The sequence below is a fragment of the Palaemon carinicauda genome, chromosome 24 (genome assembly GCF_036898095.1).
Source record: "Palaemon carinicauda isolate YSFRI2023 chromosome 24, ASM3689809v2, whole genome shotgun sequence".
NCBI lineage: Eukaryota > Metazoa > Arthropoda > Malacostraca > Decapoda > Palaemonidae > Palaemon > Palaemon carinicauda.
The window spans coordinates 31738130-31745629 of record NC_090748.1 but is presented as its reverse complement, the minus strand read 5'-3'; the positions used below and the strand labels follow the sequence as shown (position 1 = coordinate 31745629).

General features: G+C 42.3%; 1 protein-coding gene across 1 annotated transcript in view; it reads left to right on the top strand.

Annotated features, from left to right (window-relative positions):
* Nucleotides 1-7500, top strand: part of LOC137618316 (hyaluronidase-like) — a 53719-nt gene that overhangs the window by 22468 nt on the left and 23751 nt on the right. The window lies entirely within an intron of this gene.

The following is a 7500-nucleotide window of genomic DNA, read 5'->3' as shown; positions in this document are numbered from 1 at the left end:
GGCGTATATATAGGTATGTGTTCGATTTTCCGGTGATTGCCATTTTTTCGTTTTTTCCCAATTCTTTCAAAATTACTACGTACTAAGGAACTATCACAGAGTAATGATTCCTCTAGATGTTTATTTGTCGGAAAATTTTGTTTACTTTTTTTTTGATTGAATATCATCAAATTTTTTTAGCTAAAATATTGTTTTACATTTTTTTTTTCGATTTTATTTCCCTTCCAAAAAAATTTTTTGGGTCAGAATTTTAATTTTATAGTCGTAAAATAATCGACAATTATCCAGCAACCCACCATGCAATTTTTATGCATATCCAATAATAATTAGATTAGTAAATAACACCTTGAAATTGACATACCCTTCCTACATTTCAAGTGGCAGATTAGGGAGTCTGAGTCAGTGTGGTTGGCGGCCATTTTGTGGACATATCCGAAGCGTAAGCTGCCCTATCTATATATATTCTTGTTCCCTATAGAATTTGTGATATTTTGGTATATTTTTACCTGCATAAATATCATATTATATATTAAATATATGTATTTTTTTACGAAATTTCCAAGTACTCAAAAAATTACCTTTAGATATGGCCCCTGATATAAATGTAATTTACAAAATAATGAAGATTTTTTTACATATTTCTATTTTAGGATAACATATGTTTATTCCCTAAAAAAATTAGCCACTTCCTATTTCATTTGGGTACCCAAAAAAATTCATGAAATTTGGACAATTTTTTTTGGCCAAAAAAAGTTACCCTTTTTTTCTCATTTCAGATCTTCACCTCCATGGGTCTGACTTCATCCAAAATACATCAAGATGTGTCCTAAACATTCAAGAATCAATTCCTAAAAGGATTTGTGTATATATGTATAAACTTTTTTTTTATGAATTTTTATGTCAGGTCTTTTTTTTTCTACTTAATTTTTTAAAATATTTATAATAAATAGTTTTTCTGCAGATGAGTAGTATTTATCTTTACAGTTGTTTTAAGCATTCATTGAAGTTTTTTTTGGCAAAAGAAAAAAGGAGGTTACTGCAAAAACTGATTTTTCAAGAATTTTTTTTGGCGTCGGGGTCGTTCGCGTCCGAGTATACCCTTAAAGGGGTGTCCGAGGACCGTACCTATCCAGGGTTATAATGTGTTAGTTTGTGTTATTTAGTAACATTCATAATTACTGTTACAAATTGACACTTGTCATTCGAAATATGTTCACTAATCGAATGCACCTAAGGATTTCTAATCAGGGCTTGTGTTGGTACCAACCGTGTGTCACACAATTGTACATAATTCCTTTTGTATATATTATGCTTGTATCTTCGCTCTTCCCTCGCACTAAAACGAACTTGAAAAGTCATGTCTTCTTTTCTCCTCTGTAACATTGTCAATATTTGAACATGAAAATTCTTGTTGCTTTGAGATTTTGTGTATAAAGGAGAGTGTTCTTTAATAAACTACTCAGTTGATTGCTTCCTGCCTTTGAGTTCACAACCCTCTCTCGGCATCGTCACATTGGTGACCCAGGAAGTCGACTCGCTCCCACTGCCTTCCACCCCCACCCCCCTCGCCCCTCCATCGTTGGTACTAAGAAGGACTCTCCAGCAGTTGGTGCTACGGCCGCACCATTGAAACTTTCACCGTTCACCAGCGGAGAGGCGTTTGCTTGATTTCAGCGTGCAGAAGTCCAGTTTCGCATCAACGGCGTGACTCGCTCAACCACCAAAGCAGATTATGTTCTCGCGGCGATACCCGAGGACACCTTCCCGGAAATATCCGACTGGCTTTGTGGACAAGGAGACAACCCAATAGCGTATGACGCCCTCAAAACATACCTTCTGCAGCAGTACTCGCCGTCGCCAGCCGCCCGTGTAGCAGAGCTTTTTCAGCTCTCGCAACAACCGTTGGGGGACCAAAGGGCTTCGCTTGCCCTCAGGGAAATGACCAGTATCGCTCCCCTTCAACCTGCCGCAGACAGCTCTCCTCGTGAGGTGAACCTACTTCGTGCCCTTTGGATACGCCGTTTACCCGGACCTATACGCGCTGCCATACCCGATGTCAATAGTTTACCCATAAAGGACTAGATGACCAAAGCCGACGCCCTTATAGACAGCCTCTTCAAGACCTCCATCAACGCCTCCAACCCTGACGAAGAGGATGCCTATTCAACGTCAACCGAAGCTGACATGAATGCCATAGGACATACACGCCCACACCGTGACGTGCCGAAGCAGAGAAAAAGCCGCGCACCACTCACCAATCTCTCGCGCCCCAACAAACGACTTCTACAGCCACTTACTACCTCCCATCCGCCGCAGTTTTGCAAGTACCACTTCAGATTCGGGGCAACTGCTAAGAAATGTGCCAAGGATTGTCAGTGGCCAAAAAACGTGTAAGTAGGACATCGCTGGTGGTGGTGGCCTCCCGTGTTTCTAATCTTTTCTTTTTACAGGATGCAGGAACGGGCGTGCGATTTTTGGTAGACACGGGTACTTGTCGTTCTCTTTTGCCAAGGAAACTCTTCAAGACATGACGTAGTATGTCTACATCTGCCGACGTCCGCTTAGTAGCTGCCAACGGATCTGCGATACCCACCTACGGTAACGAGAACCTCACATTATCGTTCGGAAACGGTAAAATCAATTGGAAGTTTCTCGTTGCTGACGTCACAATGCCAATCCTCGGTGCGGATTTCCTCTCTCATTTCCACCTTCTGGTCGATGTCGCCCACCGACGATTGGTCAACGCAGACTCGTACTTGTCAACACCTCTTCAACCCGCCCCCTCTAACCTCGCTCTCCACATTAGGACACCCATGGATTCCTACGCCCACCTCCTCACGTCGGTTCCTGCGAAGCACGGTATTTATCACCATATCAAGACGAAGGGACCCCCCATCTTCGAAAAATTCAGACGTCTGGCACCGGAACGATAGGCAGCCGCCAAACAGACGTTCGCCGAAATGGAGGAAATGGGCCTTTGCCAAAAGGCCTCCAGCCCATGGTCGTCACCCTTACACATCGTTCTGAAGAAAGACGGCTCCCTCCGTCCGTGCGGGGATTACAGGCACATGAATATGCAAACAGATCCGGATCACTACCCCCTCCCAAACATTGCCGACGTGACCTCCTACCAGACCCAAAGCAAATGTTTTCTCTACGCTCGATCTCCTGAAGGGGTATTATCAGGTGCCTATGAACCCAGAAGACATCCCCAAGACTGCCATCACCACTCCGTTTGGTACATACACCTTCAATTACTCCTGTTTTGGCCTTCGTAATGCTGGGGCCACATTTCAACGTCTCGTGGATGGCATCTTAGGGGACCTCCCTTTCTGTGTATGTTATGTGGATGACATTCTTGTGTTCTCCTCAAAAGAAGAACACCTCCGTCACCTGCACATCGTGCTCGACCGCCTGCAACAAAACGACCTTGTAGTCCGGTACGACAAGTGTACCTCTGGCGCCAACGAAGTGTCGTTCTTAGGGCACCGCATCACTCCTGAAGGAGTCCACCCCCTCCCAGAGAAGGTAGCAGCCGTTCAGAACTTCCCTGCGCCCTCGACCGTCAAAGCTCTGCAGGAATTCTTGGGCATGATCAACTATTATCACAGTTTTCTGCCAGCCATTGCCGCCACTCTTGCTCCTCTCTACGCCTCCCTCAAAGGCAAGCCAAAGGACCTGAAGTGGGGTCCCCTTCAAGATGCAGCCTTCTGCAATGCAAAGAAGGCCCTATCAACTGCTGCGGCTCTCACTTTTCCTATCCCACATGCCCATATCCTTCTCTCCACCGATGCCAGCGACGTCGTTATTGGTGCAGTGCTCGAGCAGGTGGTCAACAGCTCGCCCCGCCCATTGGCCTTCTTCAGCAGAAAACTTTCCAAGGCAGAATCGGGTTATTCTACCTTCGATCGAGAATTGCTGGCGGTGCACTTGGCTGTCCGTCACTTTCGCCAATTCTTAGAAGGTACGCACTTCGTCATTCGCACAGACCACATGCCTCTGGTGCATGCCTTTACTCGACAGTCTGATGCCTGGTCCGCCCGGCAACGCCGACATCTCTCCGCCGTGGCTGAATACAATTGCACCCTTCAATACGTCACTGGGAAAATGAATCCCGTTGCCGATGCCCTGTCAAGAAACACGTTGGCTGCCGTTCAACTGGGATTGGATTACAACGCCCTGGCTGAAGCCCAACGACAGGATCCAGAGTATCAAGCATATAGGAAATCCTGCACGTCCTTCCGTTGGGAAGACTTTCCCCTTGAAGACTCCAACACCACCCTCCTCTGTGACGTCAGTACTGGCAGACCACGACCTTGGATTCCTGCTCCCATGTGCCGACAGGTGTTTGATTTCATTCACGGCCTTTCACATCCCTCGTGCCGTTCTACTGCACAGCTGCTGAAGGCAAAGTTCATTTGGCACGGCATTTCTAAGGATGCTAAGGATTGGGTCCGCGCCTGTACTTCTTGCCAAACTTCCAAAGTACATCGACACACGGATTCAGGAGTGGGCACCTTTCCTCAACCTCAGCGTCGTTTCGCACACATTCATGTGGACGTTGTAGGCCCCCTACCCACATCACAAGGACATCATTACCTGTTTACCATCATCGACCGCTCCACCCGTTGGCCTGAAGCCATTCCCATGGAAACTGCAACCTCCGCCTCATGTACATCTGCCTTACTCTGTGGATGGATTGCAAGATTTGGTATCCCTGAGCATATTACTTCTGACAGGGGAACCACTCTCACTTCTCAATTGTGGACATCACTAGCGAATCTCCTGGGCATCACCCTACGCCAGTCAACGGCCTACAACCCCGCTGCCAATGGAATGGTTGAACGTTTTCATCGCACCCTCAAAGCAGCTTTGATGTCCCGCTGCAAGGATTGCAACTGGTTTACTCAGCTTCCCTGGGTCCTCCTGGGACTAAGGACCACTCCTAAAGACACCCTCGACATCTCGGCAGCTGAAATGGTGTATGGCGACCCGTTGGTCGTCCCGGCCGAATTTTTTCCTTCTACAACCTCCTCGGATGATCTCCAGCGGATACGTCACGTCGTGGAAAATTTACTCCATGCCGCCAGACTTACAAGGCCCCAGCGAAGCATCACATACCAACAGACTTGCACTCTGCAACGCACGTTTTCCTACGCAACGACACTAGCAACCCACCGCTAACGCCCCCTTACACGGGCACTTTCCTTGTGATCCGACGCAGTCCGAAAGCATTCCTACTAAATATTCATGGCAAAGAAGACTGGGTCTCCATTGATCGTCTAAAACCTGCTTATCTCCTGCCAGATGACCTGCCTACAGTTCGCCTCTCTAGATCAGGGCGTCCTATTTAACTTGTACAGTATGTCATTTTTAGGGGGGGAGCCATGTACCAACCGTGTGTCACACAATTGTACATAATTCCTTTTGTATATATTATGCTTGTATCTTCGCTCTTCCCTCGCACTAAAACGAACTTGAAAATTCATGTGTGCTTTTCTCCTCTGTAACATTGTCAATATTTGAACATGAAAATTCTTGTTGCTTTATTTTTTATATAAAGGAGAGTGTTCTTAAAAAACTACTCAGTTAATTGCTTCCTGCTTTTGAGTTCACAACCCTCTCTCGGCACCGTCACATGTTACTAAACCTTGTTTTATAGTTGGATTGTATATTTTTTGGGTGGTGGTATGAAAAAGAATTCTGAGCCAATGGTACTGAAAAAAGTTAAGAATCCTCCGTCGCATGAGCATTCACAATTCCAGTAATATATAGGATTAGACTTGTGTTTCGCTATGTAATATTTTTTTCTTTAAATATTACAAATTTCTTCAGTAGTTGTAGTTAAATGACTTTTGTGACCTGCCTTTTCCTTGTGTCGTGGACGGGTCACATTCTATGGGTCTTGAGTTCATACTAGACATCTACTTATTGTGGAACTAGGGATTAGGTGTTAAAATTATCTCATACGTCTTCCTTTTGTTTCATCAGCCAACAATACCTAGCTCCCTTGATCGTAGCTCGTGTTTTCAAGAACAGATTAGGATAGCCGAATATGGGGATCATCATATGAAAATACTGCATTTTGAAGTCTCTAGATCCAAGAATCACTCGCTGTCTAAAACTTTGTACTGGGGCCTTTAGTTCTTCCTCAAATATCAAGATTTTATAACTACGTGAAGTACATTAACGATCCTATCCACCAATTCTCCAGAAAAAAAACAAGCTATTCAACCCAGTGACATACCTGTAAAAAATCGTGAACAATTATTCCCAATAAGAGAAAATAGGCTATTTAATCTATAACATTGTACAAACCTTAGCATTAGCCTTATTCAACCGTGAATATTTCCTCCAACTTAGACCATAACGAAAACAAAAATATGATCCTATTTAATTTTTATTTAATAAAGAAATATAGCTAGGCTCAAAGTCACCACGAGAAAGCATGCCTTAAAACATGTTCTAAGGAAAGGATATTATTGAATCCCTGAAGGGTTACTTTCATAGGAACAGACTAGTATTTGAATTTAAAGAGTTTATTGAAAAACTCTATTCCCAAGGTGGTGAATAATGATAGATGTTGGATTTCTAGTCCTTTTTTTTAATGAAAAGTCAGATGATTTATCAAATGATTTAGAAAAAAAAAATAACACAAAACTACCCGTGAAGGTTTTGTAATCATTATTAGCGATTCATAGAAGCAAAATGAAAAGTCATACCGAAATAATAAATGTGACACGAACAAATTAAAACAAGGAAAACCAATCGTTTCTCTGTTAGAATCGTCAAAACGAAAAGAAACGAGGAGTGAAGTAATTTTAACAAAATTGCGTGTAGGTTATAGTAAATTAACACTAGTTTTTTTTAATGTGCATATCTCATAAAGCAACTCCCAAGTGCAAGGAGTGGGACACTTTTTAAAAAATATCCTAAAACAAATTCTCAAATTGTGATATATTCAAGAGATATTATTTTTAATAAGAAAAATTTTCTTGACATTTTATCGGATTATGTTTTTAAGATTTTAAAATCTTAAGAAACGTTGGATTTATGAAGAAGATTCTAATTTGTATTTATCAAAAACTATTATTAGGCAACAATTAATTTTTATCTTTTATTTTATATATCAATATTTCCAACTATTTGTTAGCTTAAATAAGAGTAATATTTTTCTTCCCGATTTAAATCGGGCCAGTCAAGCTGGACTCATTGAACTGGCTAATCTTCTTGTCATTACTTATTTATTTTCATAGGTAGTTCTTTTTTAAGCAATGTTGAATATTTTCCAATGAAAGCGAGATATATAATTTATGTTTTAGATCAATCACATATAAGCCTATTATATTAAAAAAACGATAGTTATATGTTTATTAAAGGTCACAGATATCATAACATTTATGTTCAGTTTATGCCAATACCAGATTTGCGATAATTACTTTTGGCAGAGATACCTTAAAGTTTCAGATTCTTTAAAACTATCTCCTGATCAGTCATTGT